Source organism: Rattus norvegicus, chromosome 2 (assembly GCF_021556685.1).
Source record: "Rattus norvegicus strain SHRSP/BbbUtx chromosome 2, alternate assembly SHRSP_T2T, whole genome shotgun sequence".
Classification (NCBI taxonomy): domain Eukaryota; kingdom Metazoa; phylum Chordata; class Mammalia; order Rodentia; family Muridae; genus Rattus; species Rattus norvegicus.
In genome coordinates, this window is record NC_141535.1 from 182234275 (window position 1) to 182259493 (window position 25219).

General features: G+C 40.3%; 1 pseudogene; it reads left to right on the forward strand.

Moving 5' to 3' along the window:
* Positions 1–10560: 10560 nt before the first annotated feature.
* Positions 10561–11842, forward strand: Nip7-ps10 (nucleolar pre-rRNA processing protein NIP7, pseudogene 10; annotated as a pseudogene).
* The last annotated feature ends 13377 nt before the right edge of the window (positions 11843–25219 follow it).

A 25219-nucleotide genomic window follows, 5' to 3' on the forward strand; every position in this document is an offset into this window, starting at 1 on the left:
AGCCAAAAACTGTTAAAAGTCATCCCCTCCAGCTTTATAGGTTACTTAAGTCCACAGTAGTCTAAACAGGAAGACATTTGGTACTCCTTCACCACCTAAATGAAGTTTCAAGACTGTGGTGCATTGGGGTGGTGAGAGGGGTGGGGGTGCCTGAGGTAGAAAAGAAAATAAAGACCCTGCTATGAGTTTTGTCAGATAGGCTCCTGTCTGTTATTTGGGGGAAGGGTGTGGTAAAGAACTCTGCAAGGATAAACTGGAATGGGGTAACATTTGGGATGTAAAAAATTAAATAAATAATAAAGGAAAAGAAACCAGTAGAGAGAGAAAAGTGAGAGGAGAGGCAGTTTTTCCAGGAGAGTTTTTCAGAGACAGGTTGAAGGGAGAGAAATGGAGACACAGGGAAAGACAGAATGATTCAGAGAACAAGAAAGGACCCAGAAGAGTATAATAGTTGGTGAAAGTTAGTATGAGGCAAAGAAGAGCAGCTCAGGAAAAACTGAAATAATTCAGATTGAATCAGGTACAATGGAGAAGAGTTTTAAACTACCCATCCAGACCTCAGAAAAAACTAAATAGGAGTGACTTATTCACCTATAAGTTTCAGAGGCTAAATTTTCTCTAGTCCTAGAATAGACTAAGAGTCTAGAAGTTTAAGCTCTAAGCCTAGGTCGACAGATAGAGGGAGAAAGCCTCAGAGATGAAAATAAATACAGATAATAATTGGTATTTTTACAATAAAAGCACTAGAAAGTCTTTAGCAGCTCTAAGCCAGATGTGACAGCTGAGCTGCTCTGAGAACAGGTCGAACAGTCTGCTCTGCATTCACCAATAGAGGATGAATGACCACAGGGAAAGGAAAGACCACTTATCCCTCAAAGAACACATGCCCATTTATCTCTTTGTGTTTTTCTCTTTTTATGGTTTTTCTTTTCTTTTTCTGATACACAGCCATTTCTGCAAATTTCAAGATATAACAAAGCTGTGACTTTCCTTCAGACAGAGGTGTAGCTTCAGCACCATCTTCAATAAGGGCAGTACGCTGAGTGACTGCCATCTTTGTTGTGGGCAGGTAAAGTTTTCCTATGCTATTGTTTCAGCACCATCTTAGCTAAGGCAGATCATATGACTGGGTAGCTGCAGTGCCATCTTAGTTAATGACAATGGCCATCTACCATATTTGCTATAGGCACTTACTTAAACACTGCTTCCTTACATTAGAACAGCCTTAGAATCTCTAATTTCTATCCTGACTTGGTAAATCTTTATTTAATATTAATTTAAAGATTTACAGCAGTAAAAACTTAAAGATCACAGCATTAATGATTGCATAACTCATATGCTTAATAGATAATCACTATCAATCTTTTCAGAAATCTGCTAAATGTAACCTTACATGTTTAAAGTTATTAGGACAGAGAATCCCATGCATAGCAGTTACAGCTGCCCCACCCGCACCCATCAAGGTCTCTGAGAAGAAATAGGCATCCTGACAAGACTGCCTAGATTGTGGTATGAGAACCACTGAGAAACAGTGCTCAGTTGCCTTGCTGCTGCCAGGTATCAGCCTACGCTGCTGTCAAACTGAGGATACAAGAGAGTTAAATGTCTCATATTGCCTAGGACAAGATGAGTCATTTTTTCCAAAGTTCCTACTCCACAGGAAAAATCTTCTCCTCTTCTGGGCCTAATTTCCGCGCTAACTCTGGCAGAGTTGTGATGGAGACCACAGGGACCTGGGAAAACGTTCTAGGTAGTCGACTATTGACCAACCTCTGACATTTTAATTAATGACATCTAGATTAAAATTCATGTTTTTCAACTTTCTGACTGCATTTGTAGCTAAGCTAACTACAACTAGAAAACATACGTCTACTTCCTTAGCCAAGGTAATCTACCACCTTATTACCTCATAGTCATTCATTAACTAGTTAAGACTACCAGATTTCAGAGAGGCTTGCATGAGTCACAGGCTTCAGGACAATGGATACGCATATTCAGATATACTCATGCTAAACTATATGATCAATTATCTTCAAAATGTTGTCAAATATTCAAGGTCCTTTAATTTTCTTTTCAATACATACCTAAAAATATTTCCCATTATACTAAATTTATATCCATTCAGTCTCCCAGACAGAAGTAAAAGCCCTTCTTGCTTCTTTCTGTTCCTGGAAACGTTTTGTCATCCCTAAGTTCATCTTAAAGTTTACTCACTCTGTTAACGAATCTATCTATCTCTTCTGTAATCATATAAGCTCCAAGAAACACAATAAGACCTACATCCCACAAACCAATTAGACTGCATCTGCATAAGTAACCTGTCAATCAGAGCCTAATTCCCACTTGTAACCTATTCCAGAGGGTGAGATTCCTCTCCTGTTCCCTGGGATTGGAATGTTCCTCATCCAAACCAACAAGAACTAAGGGTTTCAAATGTACAGCTAAGAAAAATTCTTTTCTCCCAAATACACTTAACTTTATTCTATACTATATATAATCTACTACGATTACTATTAAATCCACCTCCACACCCCAGTCTCCCACACATAATGTTTCAAAATCTTGTCAGGTTCAAGAATTTACTCATAATCAATATTCATGACAGTTCTAGAGGAGCAAGCTACATGCTCCAATCTACTTTCACAGATACAGACTCTTCAAATGGACCTGCTCCTAGTACCTATAGATGGTTCCACAGACCCTTGATAGCAAGGAAATAGTCAACTCTCCTAAGACTGGATCAACAACATCCACATTTTCTTTGGTTTCCCAGACACATATCATCCCAAAGTCAGCAAGAAGTAGTTAAAGATCATGATGAACCTATTCCTGTTCCACCATAGTTTCTATCAAATTATTCCTCTAATTTTAATTTAATTCATAAAGATGGAATTTTACCATTCCTCCTAGGCTCCACCTAACAAGAACCTGGCAAAAGACAGATACACATGACTCACTATAAAAAGGCTGCTAGCCCCCTTCCTACTCTCTCATTCTCCTACTCCTAATCTCCCTGATTCGTTAACCACTTTCTCGATCTCTTTCCCCCTTTCCCCATTCTCCCTCTTTCTCCATATGTTCCTGGCCATCAACTCTATCTCCATTTCTCTCTCTTTTTGTCTTCCTCCCTCTCTGACTCACACAGTCTCCTCATATGTATGTATATAATAGTATTTGTGTATCCATCTATCTACTGATCTATCATCTATCTGTACTATCTATATTAAAAATAAACTACATCTAAACCATATAATAAACTATATTCTATACAATGGCTGGTAACCCTGGGGGAAAGGATACTTCAGGATGGGCCTGAAAGTGCAACCCTCCAACCCACACAATACCTAGTTCTAACAAATCTATCCTGGCTCTATTTTCATAAAACAAAACAGTTGTAATGCCGACCTATCAATGGGTTTCAAAAATGTTCTACATTCTGATTTCAAATTTGTTATGTTAGTCAGAGGCCTCTAGAGGATGTACAGAATAAGTTTGTCTGTATGAATAGAAACTGGATATATGAGAAAAATTTAAGGGTGAGGTCCAGCTATCCAACAATGGCTAAAGCCAGTACTTACCTAGTCAACAAGGTTTGAAGTATCAGGTCTTCTTCTTCAATATATAATAGAATTCTGAAGAAGTGGGCTCTAATGCTGGTGAGGAAATGGGCTGCTAGTAAGATGAAAGCACTCAGGCAAAGACAGAAGGCTTCCTCCTTCCAAGTGCTTATATAGGCTTCCAGCAGAAGGTGTGGCCCAGTCCTCTAGTCCCAAAATCTGGATTAAAGGTGGGTAAGTTTCTGACTCATCTTTCAGATTAAAGGCATGTTTTTCTAGCGAGTCTCTATATGAACCAGCTATATGTATTTCAACTAATGAAAAAAATTAAAAGTAATGTATGAAAACTAGTTTTTGACTTGAATTAATTCCAGAGTTAGTCCAGATTGGAATATGAGTAGCCATGACCAGTGTACTTCGGGAACTGTGGTCAATCTTCCATAAATGAATGGAATTTTCTGCAGGGCTACTACGTACACTTTTGCTGGTATTACAATAATTCCTTCCACAACATCATCAGAGACAGGATCTGAACTTGTTAGAATTCTGAGTGTTTACAAAAGGGAGAGCAGGTGGAAGAACTCTTATATGGTGGGCATAAGGCAGAGCCCCAAACCTCTGATACTGGCTTTCTTCTATCATGTAGTCCAATAAGACCCACAGACCTTGTGGTGACTCCCCCAAATTTGTTTGCCGGGGTTGTAATTCCCTCTGAAGAATTCCTACTTAAAAATCCTTTCCAAGATTTACTTAAGGGTGTCGTTTAGGAATCACTGTATTTTGTACCTGCTTTTACCTACATAATGATGTCATCCTATATAAATGGACTGAATCTCTGATCCTGTAGGCAAGTGCTAATTCAGTGTTTCCATATAAGGAGTTGTGGTCATGGTGTCTCTTCACAGCAAAACAATACTGACTGAAGTGGTAATCACAAATCAGACAGTATATAAACCAGTGGCCTGGAATAAAACCAAAAACAACTGGTCTTTAAGACAATGTAATGGTAAAATAACTCCTAATAATTCTTTGTTATCACCTTAATAAAAACATATTCAGTCATCATCATAGAAACTTCTTCCTATAGCAGGTTTTGAACAAATATAGAAATCAAAAGACAGACATTATGCAAAAAGAGAGATAGAGACTGAGACAGAGACACACAAAGAGAGAAAACAGAGATCTTAAAACACACAGCTCTTACTGAGATGCTTCCATTGAATCCATGCCCTCAGAGTTCAGAAAGCCCCAAAGAAGATAACAAGAATAAGTGAGCGATTCAGAGGAGATGGAAGATATCAGGAAAACAAAACCCTTTGAATCCCCTTTAACAAACGGACTGAGACAGCCATCTCAGTGCCTTCAGAGATGTCTGTATATATAACTTAGCTTGTACTATAGTTCTTTTATGGGTCTTCTGAGTGTGTGAACATGTGAGCCTCTAAATCTTGTGCCTTTTCTTGGGTCTTTTATATTTTTCTGTTGGTTGATCTTGTCCAATTGGATATGATGGTTTTCATTTTATATTACTATATTTTTGGTTGTTATCTTGTAGAAAGCTGTCCTTTCGTAATGAGAGACAGAGAGTTAGATGATCTATATGGGAGAGGAAATGGGAAAGAATGAGTAGTATTGAGTGAACCACTACTCACTCAGGTGATAGAGTATTAATATAGAATCTATTTTTAATTGCACAAGGGGCAGAAAGAGGAGATACATGGGAGGAGAAAATACAGTAGTTGTCCGGGAACTTTCAGAATGAGATAAGAAGTGTGACTAAGTAGAGCCCCTCAGGTTTTGTTTTAGTGTAATGTCATTAGGAACATTAAATACAGCGGTAACTATGTAACAGGACACAACACAAGAAAAAGAGATTAAATATAGTACAGAAGCTTGATCTTTGAGATACTTCACTGTTTCTCCAATTGCGATGAAAACTTTATCTTTCTCGTTTTGGTTTTCATTTTCTCAATTGTATTTTAGAAAACTGGTTCACCTCGTGTGTATAGTGTTGTTCCTGCGACTGTACCTCTACACTACTTGCCAGGTGTGTTGCCCACAGAAACCAGAAGAAGGCATTAGATCCCATGAGACTGGCATCCAGATGGTTATGAGTTGGCCTTTGCTATTAGGGATGAAACCTGGGTTCTATTGAATGGCAGGCAGCCAGTTCTCCTAAATACTCAGTGATATCTACACACCCTGCCACACTTGGTTCTGATTACATACCTGGGGTTGTTCTCAGCACGAGGTCATGTGACAAGTGAATTCTTTTATTTTTCCATCTTCATTAACTCGAGTATTTCTTCTTTTTTTTTATTAACTTGACTATTTCTTATATACATTTCGAGTGCTATTCCCTTTCCCGGTTTCCGGGCAAACATCCCCCTCCCCCCTCCCCTTCCTTATGGGTGTTCCCCTCCCAACCCTCCCCCCATTGCCGCCCTCCCCCCAACAGTCTAGTTCACTGGGGGTTCAGTCTTACCAGGAACCAGGGCTTCCCCTTACACTGGTGCTCTTACTAAAGTCAGAGTCCAGGGTCAGTCCATGTATAGCCTTTAGGTAGTGGCTTAGTCCCTGGAAGCTCTGGTCGCTTGGCATTGTTGTTCATAAGAGGTCTCGAGCCCCTTTTCTGTTTTCGTGGAATTCTTTCAGGGTTTTCTGTGATTCCTCTCTGTAGGCTTCTACTTGTTTATTAATATTTTCCTGTGTTTCTCTAAGGGAGTTCTTCACGTCTTTCTTGAAGTCCTCCATCATCATGATCAAATATGATTTTGAAACTAGATCTTGCTTTTCTGGGGTTTGGATATTCCATGTTTGTTTTGATGGGAGAATTGCGCTCCGATGGTGCCATGTAGTATTGGTTTCTGTTGCTTGGGTTGCTGCACTTGCCTCTCGCCATCAGATTATCTCTAGTGTTACTTTGTTCTGGTATTTCTGACAGTGGCTATACTGTCCTATAAGCCTGTGTGTCAGGAGTGCTGTAGACCTGTTTTCTTGTTTTCTTTCAGCTAGTTATGGGGACAGAGTGTTCTGCTTTCGGGCGTGTAGTTTTTCCTCTCTACAGGTCTTTAGCTGTTCCTGTGGGCCTGTGTTTTGAGTTCACCAGTCAGGTCACTTGCAACAGAAAAGTTGGTCTTACCTGTGGTCCCAAGGCTCAAGTTCGCTCGCGGGGTGATGCCCACGAGCTCTCTGCGGTGGCAGCAACCAGGAAGATCTGTGCCATCTTCCCATGAGCTTCAGGGCACCCGGGTTCCAGATGGTGTTTGGTGTTTTCCTCTGGCGTCCGAGATGTGTGCAGAGTGCAGTCTCTTCTGGGTTCCCAGGCGTGTCTGACTCTCTGAAGGTTTAGCTCTCCCTCCCTCGGGATTTGGGTGCAGAGAACTGTTTATCCGGTTTGTTCCTTCAGGTTCTGGTGGTATCTCAGGCGCAGGGGTCCTGCCATTCTTGGGCCCTCCTTCAGGGGAAGCCAGAGGCCTTATACAGTTTCCTCTTGGGCCAGGGATGTGGGAAGGGGTGGGCAGTGTTGGTGGTCTCTTCTGCTCTGCGGCCTCAGGAGTGCCCACCTGACCAGGCGGTGAAGTCTCTCTCCCACGGGGTCTGAGAGCAGAGAGCTGCTGCAGCCCGGGATCCACGGGTGTGGGACTCCATGTATTTCTTCTTTACATTTCGAATGTTATTCCCCTGCACTGTTTCCGGGCCAACATCCCCCTAACCCCTCCTACTCCCCTTCTATATGGGTGTTCCCCTCCTCATCCTCCCCCCATTACCACCCTCCCCCCAACAATCACGTTCACTGGGGGTTCAGTCTTGACAGGACCAAGGGCTTCCCCTTCCACTGGTGTACTTATTAGGCTATTCATGGCTACCTATGAGGTTGGAGCCCAGGGTCAGTCCATCTAGAGTCTTTGGGTAGTGGCTTAGTCCCTGGAAGCCCTGGTTGCTTGGCATTGTTGATCATATGGGTTCTCGAGCCCCTTCAATCTCTTCCAGACCTTTCTCTGATTTCTTCAACAGGGGTCCCATTCTCAGTACAGTGGTTTGCTGCTGGCATTTGCCTATGTATTTGATATATTCTGGCTGTGTCTCTCAGGAGACATCTACATCCAGTTCCTGTCAGCCTGCAGTTCTTTGCTTCATCCATCTTATCTAATTGGGTGGCTGTATATGTATGGGCCACATGTGGAGCACACTCTGAATGGGTGTTGCTTCTGCCTCTGTTCTAAATTTGCCTCCCTATTACCTCTCAAGGGTATTCTTTTTCCCATTTAAAGAAGGAGTGAAGCATTCGCATTTTGGTCATCCTTCTTGAGTTTCATGTGTTCTGTGCATCTAGGATAATTCAAGCATTTGGGCTAATAGTCACTCATCAATGAGTACATACCATGTATGTTATTCTGTGATTGGGTTACCCCACTCAGGATGATATTTTCCAGTTCCAACCATTTGCCTATGAATTTCATAAAGTCATTGTTTTTGATAGCTGAGTAATAGTCCATTCTGTAGATGTACCACATATTCTGTATCCATTCCTTTGTTGTAGGCAATCTTGGTTCTTTCCAGCTTCTGGCTATTATAAATAAGGCTGCTATGAACATAGTAGAGCACGTGTCTTTGTCATATGTTGGGGCATCTTTGGGTATATGCCCAAGAGAAGAATAGCTGGAACCTCAGGAAGTGGAATATCCAATTTATTGAGGAACCTGCAGACTGATTTCCAGAATGGTTGTACCAGTCTGCAATCCCACCAACAATGGAGGAGTATTCCTCTTTCTCCATATCCTCGCCAGCATTTGCTGTCACCTGAGTTTTTGATCTTAGCCATTCTCACTGGTATGAGGTGAAATCTCACGGTTGTTTTGATTTGCATTTCCCTTATGACTAAAGATGTTGAACATTTCTTTAGGTGTTTCTCAGCCATTTGCCATTCCTCAGCTCTGAATTCTTTGTTTTCATCTGAACCCCATTTTTAATAGGGTTATTTGATTGCCTGCAGTCTATCTTCTTGAGTTCTTTGTATATTTTGGACATAAGCCCTCTATCAGTTGTAGAATTGCTCGAGCTTACCTCTGATCTCTTCGCCTATTGGGGTCTAGGGAAGCATGATTCTGGGCCAACGCACCAAATTGTTGTAAGAACCTATAGTGGCCTTACCCCAGCAGTGCCACCCACAGAGCACAGATTGACTAAGTGACCAGTGCAATAGCCTAAGGGTATAAGGTTTTAATCCACATATGTGGGGTTGCTCATCTACATAGGGAGAGGCAACCCGAACTCAAAAAGCACACAACTTTTATTCATTACAGAGGGCAGATTCAGCAACAGTGTTAGCTGGCTTATTCTCATTGGTGGTACAATTGACCCATTTTTATCACCTGATACAAATCTCCAGTCCTAGAGGATCAATAAGGTCCAGATAAAACCAGATATACTGAAACTAACAGAAGAGATAGTGGGGAAGAGCATCAAACACATGGGCACAGGGGAAATTTCCTGAATAGGCATATGTTCTAAGATCAACAGTAGACAAATGGGATCTCTTAAAATTGCTAAGCTTCTGTAAGGTAAAGGATACTCTCAATAGGAAAATATGGCATCCAACAGATTGGAAAAGATCATTACAAATCTCACATGCAATAGAGGGTTAATATCCAATACATACAAAGAACTCAAGAAGTTAGACTCCAGAGAAACAAATAACCCTATTAAAAATGGAGTACAGAGCTGAACAAAGAATTCTCAACTTTGGAATATTTAATGGCCCAGAAGCTCTTAAAGAAACATTCAACATCCTTAGTCATCAGGAAAATGCGAATGAAAACAACCTTGAGTTTACAGTTCACACCAATCAGAATGACTAAGATGAAAAACTCAGGTGACAGTAGATGCTGGCAAGGATGTGAAGAGGAATATTTCTCCATTATTGGGCGATTACAAGCTGGTATAATCACTGTAGATATCAATCTGGCAGTTCATCTGAATTGGACATAGTACTATCCTCTAATATAACAAGGATATATGCACCAATATATTCCTAGCAGCCTTACTTATAATAGCCAGAAGCTAGAAAGCACCCAAATGTTCTTCAACAGAGGAATGGATACAGAAACTGTGGTACATTTCCATAATCCAGTACTATTGCAGAGGCCAAGAAGTGCTTGCTGACAGGAGCCTGATATTAATGTCCCTGAAGATGCTATTCCAGAGCTTTACAGATACAATGGGGGTGCTTGCAGCTAACCATGGGACACCAATGGTAGAGTTAGAGAAAGAACTGAAGAAGCTTAAGGGGTTTGGAACACCATAGGTAGAAAAACAATATCATCCAACCAGAGCCCTCAGAGCTCTTAGGGACAAAACCACCAACCAAAGAGTACACATGGAGGGACCCCTGGCTCTAGCAGCATATGTAGCAGAGGTTAGCCTTATTTGCCAACACTGGGAGGAGAAGCCCTTGGTCCTGTGAAGGCTAGATCCCTAGTGTAGAAGAATGCCAGGGCATCAAGGCAGGAGAGAAAAGTGTTAAGGGGCACATCCTTATATAAGCAGGAGGAGGGGGATGGGAGAGAGGGTAATGAAAAAGGAGATAAAATTTGAAAAGTAAATACATAAAATATCCAATAATAAAATAAAAATTCTTAACCAGATTTTCTAAAGAAAATTTGGTTCAAGAAGGACACAGAGCATATAATACTGTGTTTCTGAGACTGATGTTACCGATAATTTGTAGTATCAATGCATGGAGGAGCTCAGGTCTGTAATCCCAGCACTGCAGAGTATAAGACAGAGCAATCTTTACTACTTAGAGGTCAAAATCATCTACATCAAGAATTGTAATATAACAAAAAAATAAGTTTCTGTAAATCCAATAGAGGGGATTCAAAAAGTTCATTTATTGAGTTTTCTACTGTCCCATGGTCATTGGTTTCTCCCTGAAGACCTGCCCAGGCTCTACTTCAACATGAGCATAGTTGAAGGGACTTTTAGCATTTATGGACAAACGATGAAGTTTGTAATCAACATTCCAAGAAATGTGAAGCCCCCACCTGGGTTATTATGTCTTCACCAAGATGGGTAATACAACTTCTATTTGGAAAGATAGAATTAAGCCAGGACCAGCTGATTCAGTGTCCAGGACATGTATAAGATGCTACCAGACTTTTAGTGTAAGTCATTCAGGCTGCAACCTCAGCACACACAATGCACTACCTGTCAAATCAAAAACCAAGGAGTATTTGATCATAGTCCATAGTCTTGGAGTGTAGTGCCAGGGAAATGTTAGTAATCTCCTAAAACACAGACAGAAGCTAATCTGAAACAAGTTAAATCAGGGTCTTCAATCTATTCTAGCTTGCTCAGGCCCCTCCAACACACCACATTTACCAGCAAAGAATTATTAAATCAAATTTGATACCAGGGCCAAAAGGAGCACTCCTTTTCTGATGTTAAAGGGTAACCTTGCCTATCCCTGGTTGATTTGAATTCATCAGTCCAGTGTCAGACTTTGACACACTTTTTGCCTTTTCCAGAAGGCTGAAGTTTTCTCTCTGTATTGTTTCTAGGTTTAAAAAAATTGTTTCTAGTCATGTCTTGCCTATAATCCGTTTTCAAATGACCTTCCTTACCACAATTAGAATATCTCCCATTAGGCATGAAGATCCCGGGAGCCAAGCTAGGGAAAAAAGAGGCCATTCACTGAAAAACGGTCCTTTGACTGAAAAAGAGGCCTGGGTTCTGCTTGAGAAGATTGTAAAATACATTGGAGAGAATCTACAACTCCTACTGGACAGACTGGAAGGCACCTACTGTTTCCAGCTCCACAAAGACCAAGTGTATTATGTGAGTGAGATGAGCCCTAAACTGGACACCAACATATCCAGAATAAGCTAGTGTCCCTGGGGACGTGTTTTGGAAAGTTTATTAAGACTCACATATTCTGGTTGCATGTTACAACACTGGATTACCTTGCACCCTATGCCAAGTATGAATAAAGCCTGGAAGCCTGGAGCAGAGCATTCCTTCTTGTATGGAAACCATGTGTGAAATCCTGCCTGAGTCGAATCACTGAATACATGTCTCAGTACCAGGGAGTAGTGGTTTATTCCATGGCAGATGTTCCTTTGGGTTTTAGGGTGGCAGCGAAGTCTACCCAAGAGTGCAGAAAAGTGGACCTCATTGCAGTGGTCGTGTTCCATCAAGCAGATATTGGAGAGTACGTATGCCAAGAAGAGACATTGATTTACAGTAGGCATCCCAAGAACATTTTGCTGTGTGAGAGGACTTAGCTTTGTTTCCTATGTGCTAGCCTTCATGTTAAATCATGATAACACTGAGATATGCAGCTTGGATTCTTATCAACAGAAATGGCTCAAAAATAGTGTTTCTGGAACTCTAGAGTCAAATCCAGGTGGATAACAAGGGGAAGGCCAGCCCAGGCTACTTGGCAAGTTCAAGGCTATCTTGGGCTACCTAGTGAGATTTTTGTCAAAAATCTAAAACACGCAAAGGAGAACCTGTGAGTGTTTGTGTGAACAAATAGAGTGTTTCTATTTTGTATCTACATCATGTTTGTTTGAATCAGGAGACTTGTTCTGAGTGACAGTTTCTCAGATACTTCAGTGAGGACAGAGGTAATCTTACTGTTACCTGTGAAACCACTTTTCCAGGATGATAATAGCACAGTGGACTTTAAGGATAGTGTGCCATGCCTGTGGTTTTACATATGAAGTTTAATAAATTTTAATGGTTTAAAAAATATCTGCCATTTTGATTTTTCTTAATACCTTTAGAAATTACTTCTATCATATTATCACTATAAAGATGAGATCCAATATCAGCTGTATCTCTAATATATTCATCTATTGGGGCTGATCTTGCCTTTAAATGTCTAATCACACCCTTCAATCTGAATTTCAATTTTCAAAAGCCAAAGATTCAATCAGTCTTTTATGACTTCTGAATCTGATATTATTCTATTATTGCTGAAGTCAATTTTTGCGAAAAATCAGGGAAGACTTCCTCTGGACCCTGTATAATTTCAATAAATGACACAGACCTCTCTCAGGACCATTCAATTTTGTCCCAAGCATTTAAAGCTGCTAGACTAAATTGCATCAAACTATGACCATCAAAATCAAGCTGGCTTTGTAATTCAGCATTCTATGATTAAAAAAAAAATTCAAGGCATTGAACAAATTGATTGTGTTAGATGAGAAAAAGTTCTGTTATGTTCATGAATCAGTTGAATTAACATAGTAAAATAACATATATCCTACCACAAGTACTATAGAGATTCAATGCAATGTCTATCAAAATTTCCTGGATGGCTGTATGTAGCAGAATGAAGCCCAAGAAGGAAAACCAAAATTTGGATGGTTCATTCCTTCTAAATAGGAGAACAAAATACTCATAGGAGGAAATACAGAGACAAATAGTGAAGCAGGGACCTAAGGAAATATCATCCAGAGACTGCCTCACCTGATGATCCATCCCATATGCTTCCACCAAAGCCAGTCACTATTCCTGATGCCAAGAACTGCTTTCTGACAGGAGCCAGAGATGGGTATCTCCTGAGAGGCTCTATCAGAGCCCTACTGATACAGATGAGGGTGCTTGCAGCTAACCATTGGACTGAACACAGGAGCCTCAATCTCCATAGAGTAAAGACTGAAGGAGCTGAAGGAGTCTGCATTACCATAGGAAGAACAACAATATCAACCAAACAAATGCCACCAGATGTCCCAGTGACTAAACCACCAACCAATGAATACTTATAGAGGGACCCATGACTCCAGCCACATATGTGGCAGAATATGGCATTGTCCAGCATCAGTGAGAGGAAAAGCCCTTGGTCCTGTGAAGGCTTGATTCCCCAGGGTGTTGAACTTTGAGTAGGGGGTGGGAATGGGTACATCCTCATAGGAGGGTGAAGGGGGATGCGGTATAGTACAGAGGGGAAAGGGGATAACATTTGAAATGTAAATACATAAAATATCCAAGAAATATAAAATTATTGAAAAATCTAATAATACAACTAAAAACAAGACATAGATGTAAATAGATAACTCAGAATAGACAAGAATTCAAATGGCTGAAAATCACCTAATGAAATGTTCAACATTATTAGATTCAGGGAAATGAACATCAAAACTACTTTAAGATTCCGTCTTACATCAGTAAGGATGGTCTAGATCAGTAACATGAGTGAAAGCTCCTGCTGACTAGGATGCAGTTCAATAAGAACACTCCTGCATTGCTGGTGGCAGTGACAATTTTTACAGCCACTATGTAAATTACTGTTGTCACTCCTCAGAAAGATAGGACTCAGTTTACCTTAAGTTACCACCTCTATCACTGCTGGGCAAATACCCAATGGATGCTTCTTTCTACCACAGTGATCTTGCTCAACCATATTCATTGCTTCTTTATTCTTCAAGAGCAGAAATTAGAAAAACCTAGATAGCACTCAATAGAATACTGAATAAAGATAAGGTGGTACATTCACAAAAGAGAATGCTACTCTGTTGTTAAAAATAATAACAAGAAAGCCAGGACACAAGGCCTGGACGAATCTTCCCTGCTCCAATCCACATCCAGATCCAGTGCTTTGATACCGTCCACCCCACAACCTACTAAATCTACCAGCTACAGGACATCATGGAGGAGTCAGTCTTAGAGTGTTTCAGAAACCAGAAACCTTTAACCAAACCAATGACTCCTTGCAGTGAAAATGTTCATATAAAGCTGTTTGGATTTATACACACACACACACACACACACACACACACACACACACACACACACACACACACACACACACATATATATATATATATATATATATATATATATATATATATATATATATATATTGGAAGTTTGGGGCCTCTCTTTTGGCTTCATTAGGTTGTCTGTTTCCTCAGACTATTTCTGATGTTCCTTTTTGACGTCCAGGGCAAGGAATTATGTCCACTTTGAGAGGAAGCCACAATGCCTCCAACAAAGCAAATATTTCTTCTTTACTTTTGGTGATATTCACTTCACCAGTCAACAATCCTCTCTTTTGATATCTGCGGTCATTATAAATGTTGGCCTTGGTCCCCTTTGCCAACTTCAAAACCTGAGTTAGAGCTGTCAACTCAGCCTTTTAGACTGCTGTGCCTGGCAACAGAGGAGTTGCCCAAACAAAAGAGTCCATGTCAACCATGTCCCTGCATACTTAATTTTGTTTGGTTCTAGATATGCTCCAATCTATAGAGCAAACCTCCTGTGCATTTGAAGATAAGCTAGGTAGCAAGGGGACTGGGTTTAGGGCAGATGATGGGTTATATCTTATGTGAAGGGGTTGCAAAAGTAGCACCTGGAAGTACACCAATCTGGCATTGTACTGCCATTTGTCAAGAGGATTCTCGAGGCTCACCACAATACCATGGTAGGTAGTGATAGCAAATTTCTGTTTTACAGTTTCCTTGTCAGCATCCTTAATGAGAAGGACAGTAGTAGATCCAGAGGCAGGCTAGCCATCCTTGGGCCACCAGGCTCAGCTTCTCAGATATAAAAGCCCTGTTCTTTTCCATGGCCCAACTGTTGAGTGAGAACACCCTAGGCTATCCCTTCAATTTCACCTATGTACAGGTGGGAGCGTATGTGTATATCCAGAAAGGCCTGGCCCAGTGACTCCAACAAGACTTTTTTCAAGGTATTAAAAGCCGTGTCTATCTCAGAGATCTATTTTATCATATCTTCTTGACCCTTCGGTGGCCTCATAGAGTGGTTTGATTATCTCAGTGGAACCTGAACCCTAGAGGCTGAGAGATCCCAGAAATTCCCATACTTTCTTCATGATGGGATGGATGCTAAGGATGGATTGCATCTGGGCATTTGACATTATTTGTTGCCCCCCCTTGAATATGAACCCAAAGTAGGTGACCTCAAGTTGACAAAGCTGGGCCTTCTTAGCAGACACTTGTTTGCCCAGCTGACTCAGCTCCTGTAGCAGGTCTCATGTGAACTCCTGACATGTCTCCAATTCAGGAGTGATATGTGAATAATCCCTGTTCTAGACTCTCTGGACATTGGGTATTTCCCAATTCTGACTTGGGTAACTTCACCCTTCAATTGGACTAGAACTGAGGTACTATGATGGGCAAGTCCTTTTGGCACCTATTTTTTAATTTTAAAATAAATCTTTTTTTTAATTATTAACTTGAGTATTTCTTATTTACATTTCGAGTGTTATTCCATTTCCCTTTTGGCACCTTTTTTGCGCATACCTCAAAAACTTCTTCCAGGAACCTCTGAAGGGAAAGAGAGTCTTAGAGGGGTGGGTGTTTGTTCCAGGGGCAAAGTGACAACATGGATGAAGCCATACATATCTAGCATTTATACTCCTTCTGAGTCAAAGTGGTTGTGAGCTCCCATTTGGTGAGAAAATCTCTTCCATCAGAGAGTATGGACAACCAGAAATATACATGAATGAATGGATTATCTGACCTACTCCAAAATCAATCTTTCTTTGCTTAGTCCATGGACAGGTCTTGGTGTCCATTGCACTATACCCATGTTTTTATTTGAAATTGGCCCCAGTGCTTGTTTCAAGCAGAATTTTGTGACCTGTGCCCACCAAAATTTTCTGGCTTTCCCCTCCTCCTTTTGTTTACCCAGGGCTCATGGAATGGGGCTGTGCCACAAGGTTCTCAGTCATATAATTCTTCCTATATGAACTTATACAGTAGTTGCTTACCAGCAAAACCATCCAGGCACTGAATCTCCTAAGAGAGATCAGGGAAGTTTCTTTCCATTTGTTCCTGGGTCAAATGTAGTCTAGGTTCTATAGGCTTCAGGGAAGTCTTTAAGATATTCGATAGTGCTCTCATTACTTCACCTGGCTCCCTTACATAAATTTATAGGCCAAATTGATAGCAGCTTCTCTGAAGCATCTAGGATTTGGAAGTTTATCTCAGGAATCAATTATACTGGAGAGGAGTTTTAAATTACTCAGCAAGACCTCAGAAAGAATTAGGCAGGAGCTACTTATTCAGCTATGAATCTCAGAGTCTATAATCATTCTTTGCTCTAGAGTGGATTTTAGAGAGGCTAGAAGCTTCCAGCTCTAGGCCTATGTTGACAAGTGGAAGCAGAAAACCTCAGAAATGACAATAAATACAGATGAATAATAGTTATTTTTACAATAAGAATACCAGAAAGTCTGCAACAGCTCTAAAACAGGTGTGACAGTTGAGTTGCTCCATGCACAGGTCAGACCCACTGCTCTGCATTCACCAACAGAGGATGAATGACTATGGGGAAAGCAAATCCCACTTGTCCCTTAGACAAAACATGCCCATTTACTTCACTGTTTTTCTGTTTATGTGTTTTTATCTGCTGATACACAGCCATTTCTGCCATTACAAGATGTAACAAACATTTGACTTTCCTTCAGACAGAGTTGTAGCTTCAGCACCATCTTGGTTTGGGGCAGTCTCCTGAGTGTCTCCCATCTTTGTTGTGGTCATATAAAGTTTTCCTATGCTATTTCTTCTGCACCATTTTAACTGAGGCAGGTGACATGACTCCTGATAGCTTCAGTGCCATCTGAATTACTGACAGTCCCATGACCGGCCACCATATGTATTACAGGCGGTTTATATTCACTGCCTCTAGAATAACCTGGCTTAGAGTCTGATTTCTATCCTAAATTGGTAAATCATTATTTTAATATTGATTAAAAGATTTACAATAGGAAAAGTTATAGACAATTGCCTTAAGATAAATACTGGGTAACTCTGATAGGCTTAATAAATACTAGCTCTCAATCATTTAAGAAACTTGGGAAATGTAACGTTAAATGTTTAAAGTTATTAGGACAGACAGAGACTCCAAAATTATAACAGTTACAATCCGCCCTCCTCCATCAAGGTCTCCAAGAAGATGTAGGCACAGTGACAAGATTGCCTAGATTGTGGTATGGTAACCACTGAGAAACAGTATTCCATTGCCTTGCTGCTGCCAGGGCTCAGCCCACACTGCTGTCAAACTGAGGATACAAGAGAGTTAAATGTCTCATATTGCCTAGGACAAGGTGAGCCATTTTTCCAAAGTTACTACTCCACAGGAAAATTCTTCTCCTCTTCTGGGCCTAATGACCACACTAACTCTGCCCAAGTTGTGATGGACACCAGGGACTTGGGAAAACTGTCTAGGTAGTAGACTATTGGCCAACTTCTGTCATTTTAATTAATGACATTTGATTATAATTTATTTTTCCCAAATTTCTGACAGCTAAGCTAACTACACCCAGAAAACAGACCTCTAGCTGCTTACTCCAAGGTAATCCACAACCTTCTTAGCTCAGTATTCAATTCATTAACTAGTTAAGAAAACCAGATCTCTTTCCAAAAACAGGCAGGGTTGCCGTACTCACAGGCTTCAGGATAAAGGATACACAATTTCAGTTGCAACCTTTCACAGATATAACCTTCTGTTACTTCCTTTTCTAAACTCAGTTTCCAGTGACTAATGCTTCATATTTTCTCCACTTGTTATGCTACTGTCCTAACATTAACCATTAGAATTCTTATAAATAAGCCTAATTCTAATAAAACATCACACTATACAATCCAACTTTTATATCACAAGTCCAAATTTAAGTTTCTTTTGATTGCCTTTAAACTATAGACTTAAAGTGTTTTTGTGCTACATCTACACTATCAGTTGTCATAGTTACAAATATGTTTTCCTTTGGTTGCCTTTTAACTATAGACTTAAGATATTTCTCATTTTAAACTATGTGATCAATTATCACATTTACAAGGTTGTCATCTACACAATGGAGTACTGCTCAGCAATCAAAAACTATGACTTCATGAAATTCATAGGAAAATGGATTGACCTAGAAAATATCATCCTGCATGAAGTAACCCAGTCACAGAAAAACACACATAGTATGCACTCATTGATAAGTGGATATTAGCCCAAAACCTAGAATTACCAAGATGCAATCCATAGACCACATGAAGCTCAAGAAGGGTGAGTAAAATGTGCATTCTTCACTCCTTCTTAAAAGGGGGAACAAAAATATACATAGGAGTTGATATGGAGGCAAAGTTTAGAACAGAGAGTGAACAAACAGCCATTCAGAGCCTGCCCTACATGTGGTCCATATATATATATATATATATATATATATATATATATATATATATATATATATACAGCCACCAAAACTAGATAAAATTGATGAAGCTAGGAAGTATATGCTGACAGGAACTGGATATAGATCTCTCCTGAGAGACACAGCCAAAGTGTGTCAAATACAGAGGTGAACACTAGCAGCAAGCCACTGAACTGAGAATGGGACCCCCTTTGGGAGAATTAGAGAAAGGATTTGAAGAGCTGAAGGGCCTTGCAACCCCATAAAGAACAATAATGCCAACCAATCAGAGCTTCCAGGGACTAAACCACTACACAAAGACAATGCATGGACTTACTCAGAGCTCTGACTGCATACGTAGTAGAGAATAGCCTTGTTGGGAATCATCATGTGTAAGTGGAAGTCCTTGGTCCTGCCCAGGTTCGACCCGCAGTGCAGGGGAATGTTGAGGGGTGCTAAGGGCGTTGTGTGAGGGAGAAACAAACTTATCGGGGAGGGGGAGTGGACAGGAGGCTTATGGAATGGAAACTGGGAACAGGAATAACATTTGCAATATAAATAAAGAAATAAATCAAAAAAAGTACAAAAAAGATTATTTCTCATACTAAACTATATGATCAATTATCATATTCACAAGGATGTCAAATTTTACAGTTTCCTTTAATTGCCTTTTCAGTACATACTTCAAAATGTTTCCCATTATACTAAATTTATATATATCCAGTCTCCTAAACAGAAGTAAAAGTGCTTCTTGCTCCATTCTTCCAAGAAAGGTTTTTGTCTTCCCTAAGGTTAGCTTAAAGACTGCCCATGCTGTTAACAAATGTGTCTCTTTTGCAAACTTATAATCTTCAAGAAACACAATCGTGTGTATCTCCCATAGATCAAACAGACTCCATCTGGACAAGTAAACCTGTCAATCAGTAGCCTTAAGTTTACATTTTGACCTATTCCAGAGGGTGGGTTTCCTCCCCTGTTTTCTGGGATTGAAACTTTCCTCACCTCCACAACCAAGATCTAAGGGTATCTAAAACATTTTTTTCTAAACCTAATTAATTCTTCTTTAGGTAGAACTAAAAAAATTCTTTTCTCCCAAATGTACTTAACTTTATTCTCTACTATATATAATTTACTATGAAAAAATATAATATCACACACACACACACACACACACACACACACTGTATTCCCAGTGAGTATATGCTTCATATATCCTCTACTTGTTATGCCACTGTCCTAATATTAACCAATAGAGTTATTATGAATTAGCCTAATCCAAATAAAACATTCCCCTATATGATCCAAGTTTTCACAAGCTCAAATTTTCCATGTGCTAAATTTATACTATAAGCTGTCATACTTAAAATATAAGTTTCCTTTGGTTATCTTTTCACTATATACTTAAGGTATTTCTCATGCTAAACTATATGATCAATTGTCATCTTCACAAAGTTGTCAAATTTTCCAGTTTCCTTTCCTTGTCTTTTCAATAAATACTTCCAAATGTTTCTCATTATACTAAAGTTATATATAATCAATCTCCTCGACAGAAGTAAAAGTCCTCTCACTCCTTCTGTTCCAGGAAAGGTTTTATCTTCCCTAAGCTCATTTTAAAGACTGTTCACTCTGTTAATAAATGTATCCCTTTTGGAAACTTATAAGCTCCAAGAAACACAATCAAATCTACCTCCCCTTGACCAGTCAGACTGCATAAGTAACATGTCAATCAATAGCCTAAGTTCCCACATGTGATCTGTTCCAGAGGATGGGATTCCTCTCCTGTTCCCTGGAATTGACACTTCCCACACACCAACAACCGATATCTATGTGTTTCAAATGTACTCCTAGGAAAACTTCTTTTCTCCCAAAATCATGTAACTTTATTCTCTACAATATACAATATACTACTACTACTGCTGCTACTGCTACTGCTACTGCTACTACTACCATTACTAGTACTATTACATACAGATACACACACACACACACACACACACACACACACACACACACACACACACACACATGTTTCAGCATCTTGTCAGATCCAGGAGATTACTTAAAATCAACATGCATGACAGTTCCAGAGAAGCAACCAACATACTTCACTCTACTCTCACAGGCACAGACTCTTCAACTTCACCTGCTCCTTCTACCTACAGATGGTTCCACAGTCCATGAGAACAAGGAAACAACCAACTCTCCTAAGACTGGATCAACATCCCCATCCATATTTTCTTTGGTTTCCGAGAGATACATCAACCCAAAGTCAGCAGGAAGTAGGTAAAGATTATGATGACCCTATTCCTGCTCCACCATCATCTCTCTAATTTTTCCTTTTATTTTAAATTCATCCATGATAAAGGAATGTTAGCATTCCCCCTAGGCTCCACCCAACAGTTACCTGGCAACAGTCAGGTAGGCATGACTCATTATAAAAAGAACTGCTTGCTTGCGCTCTCTCTCTCTCTCTCTCTCTCTCTCTCTCTCTCTCTCTCTCTGTCTTCCCCTTTCCCCCTCTTTTTCCATGTGTTCCTGACCAGCAACTCTCATTCTTTTTCTCTCTTTTCCCTCTTCCTCCCTTTCTCTCACACTCCTTCTGTATTTATGTCTGTCGTTTTCTGCCTCTATTCCCTTCTCTTCCCTACTCAACTCCACTTCCTATGCTCTGTATAAACCTGATTCTATACTAATGCTATATTAAACTGTACATGTAGTATATCTATATCTATTTACTAATATCATCTATCTACATACTATATAAAGTATACACTAAACTATATAATAAACCCAAAGAGTCTGTATTTGAATTGGCTCTATCTACTTCAATTAAGAAAGAAAAAAAAAGTTATGCCTTCCAGTTTTAGACTTTACTTAATTCCAGAGTTAGTCCATATGGGAATAGGAGTGGCCATCACCAGTGTACCTTGCATATTGTGATCAATCTTACTAAGGCATGACAGTGAAACCCAATAGGAGGAAAGGGGTCCCCAAAGCAGGCAAAAGAATCAGAAAAATGGAGCATGTAATTATAAAAAGCAATCAATGTGTGTCCAGCTAATCAGTATTTGTGGTCTAACATGCTCCCATGGTTTCTGTGGCTAGTGGGGTTCTGAAATGCCCAGATCTTCTCAGGCAAACTGTATCCTTTTTAAATCCTGCAGAAAACTGGCTGCTCTTCCCACAAGTCCCTGTCACCCCATGAAATGAAAATTCCAGCGACTTGTAATTTATCAGCCAGATTGATAACAGTAAATTCTCAACTGCCAAAATGCCTAAACAAAGAACTGAAATCTCAGTGGATATAAATACAAGCTGCACACCCAGATGAGGCAAATGTACCCTACATTATTCTATTGCCCTTTCACAGCTACCTGGGGCTCTTTTAGGCCATGTGGTTCTGGTTCATTTTTTTCCTCCATCTTCTCTCAATCTCCTGTCTTGTCACTCCCTCTCCCTTTCTCTGTCTCTTCCCTCTCTAAAACTTTCAGATCTGCCCCCTTATACCACTGCCCAATCACAGCCTGTAGCCTTATCTGACTAATTAAGATTTTACCTTACTGCACCTGAATGCAGGCACTCTTGAGGGAGCAGAACTCAATCAGCAATACAAACAGCAATCCAGAAGAGATTCAGGCTGTCTTCCCATTCTTAGGAACTCCACCAGAGTAGCAAGCGAATCAACCATAATATATATGCACATGGTCTAGTGTCGGAACCCATTTGATCTCCCTGATTGTCTGTTTAGGCTCTATGAGCCTCCATGGAACTAGGTTAGATTAGTTGATTCTGTGAGTCCTGTACTTGTGATTTCCTTGACACTTCTACCTTCTTAAATTCTTGTTCCCCCTCTGTTATAGGATTTTTTGACTTCTGCCTAATATTTGCTTTTAGGTTTTTTCATCTGTTCCCTTCCCTGGGGACAGTGGGCAGGTAGGGAAAGATAAAGGAAAGATGAGGGAACATAATGGAAGGAGAGAGTATAGGGAAAGATGTTGAATGAAGCTTCTCTGATGACGATTATGCTACGCTCCTGTATGCAAGTATAGCAGAGGATCATTAGGAATTACTCCATTGAATTTTTCCCCAGTTATCCTTGGTTTTATCTTAGGTCTCTGGCGTATCTCTCCTCTGGTTCCTGGCCCTCCAGGCAGTGGCATGTATGGGTTCCTTCTTGAGGCATGGGTGTCAAGTTGTACCAGTCACATGGTATCCATGCACACTATTTCTGTGTGATTATTACCCTAGGCCAACTTTCAGGTGAGAGAGATTATAGTTTGAAGGTTTTGTGGCTAGGCTGGTTCCAAACCTTTCACTGGAAACCATGCCTGTTTACAGAAGATGGACAGTTCAGGCTTCATATCCCTACTAAGGGTCACTAGGAATACCCTTATAGATTCCAGGGAGTTTCCATTGCACTTGATTTCTTTTCTCATCCCTGAAATGATTCTAAATTCCAGTGATCTCTCCCTATACTCTCTCTTTCCATTATGTTCCCTCATCTTTCCGTTATCTTTCCCTACCTGCCCACTGTCCCCAGGGAATCTATTCTGTTGTTCCTTCCTGGAGAGATCCCTGCATTTCACACTGAAGCTCTCCTTGGCATTGGCCCCATGGGTCTGTTGTATGATTTTTCTTTGCATTACAGGTGATTACCACCTTCAAGTGAGTTCATTTCTGTGTGAAAATCTGGGACTGGGTTACCTCACAAAGGCAATAGGATATTTCTATCCATTTGCCTGTAAAATTCATGATGTTATTTTTTATATCAACACTGTAATTCTCTATTGATTAAATGTGCCAATTTTCTTCATCCATCCTTCTGTTGAGGGTCATCTAGGTTTCCAGTTTTGGGGTATTTTGACAAAATCTGCTACAAACATATTTAAGCAAGTATCTTTGTGGTAGGATGGAATGTTTTGTGGTATATGTCAGGAGTTGGATAGCTGGGTCCTAAGGTAAATGGGTTGGTGCTTTTCAGGAAAGAAAAAGCATGCATATTTCCTGCTATAGAGCTGGGAGTGAGAATGAGGATATTGTCAGTGAAGGAACAATGAGAGAGGTGTGGATCTGGCTTTAGCCTTCTGATACCAGAGTGGCACTCATGTTAGCAGTGGTTCAAGCCTAGCTTGGGGGCTGAGACAGAGCAAAGAGTGGGAGGAGGGAGGTTAGAAGAGGAAGATCTGTGGAATGCACAGGATATGGGAATAATAGGCAGTGAAGACTCCCACAGTTGGTGTGCTAGACATGGGGTTAAGATTTTGGGATTGGGGTCTGGAGAAAAGGAAGTAAGAGAAGATCTATAGCTCATTTACACGGTTTGCTGGTACACATGGCCTGGAGCTGTGTATCTCAACCTTTGGGTCCCTATTCTTTTGGCATCCTATTCATAGGAGTTGAATATCAAATATCCTGTATATCTGCTATTTACAGTGTGACTAATAACAGTAACAACATTACAGTTGTCAAGTAGCCAAAAAGTATTTCAATGATTCTGGTTGACCACAACATGAATTAAGAGGTCACAGCATTAGGACATTTGAGAACCACTGTTCTAGGGAGTATGAGTCCATGATGAGTGAATCCCTTCTAGTATTTTCAAACAGATAAAAGATTTTTGCAAGCCATGACTCATAAACACTTCTCACTCAGAAGGAGTAGACTCACCCAACTATGGCCAATTCTTCTCAGTAGTTATAAGAGCATGATGGTGGAGTTCTAATTTGCCATCATTATATATCAGGAGAAAAGAGAAAGGGTTGATGATCCTGGTAGGACAGCAAGGGGTGTGCACAAACATTCACTGCTGACCTTGGCTAATAGGAATACACCTGACTTCTCTGAACATAAACATCTCTGGAATCCACAGATTGATTTCAAAATTTTTATTCTTATTATATTTTGTAAGTTTGAAGTTTTGCCTACAGAGATGTTTGTCACCATGAAGACCAGAGGAGGACCTCAGATACTCTGGACTACCGGTTACTGGTGATTGAAAACCCTCCTGTGTATGATAGGAAGTGAACCAGAGTCCTTTGACAGAGCATTAATTGCTTTTGCAGCTGACTTCTTACAAACTGAGTCTTTAAAAAGAAACTCTTCATTGACTTTTCCTTCTCTGATGAGTAAACGTTCATGTTTGATTTCTATTTCTCTCTGCCCCCAGTCATCTGTTCTGCTCAGTCCAATGCAGACAGGTTTCTCTGAAAGTATTCGGCTAGGTGGTGCTTAGGGCAAGCACCTAAATAGAATCCCAGTTTCCAAGACATCAGACAAAAAACAAACAAGAACATCACAGGGTAGATGTAAGGTAGAGTATCCCAGACTCCAGTACTGCCCTACTGCACCCACCATATTAACATATTACAGCTGTTTTAAATCCTGAGCCACCATGCTGCCTTTCCACTTATTCACTGTAAATGTTCCAGCAATATTATTGTCCAACCAGAAGTCCATGGTAACAGTGGATGTTGCTGTTGGAAGATAGGTGTAGATCACAGTTGGCCAGCTC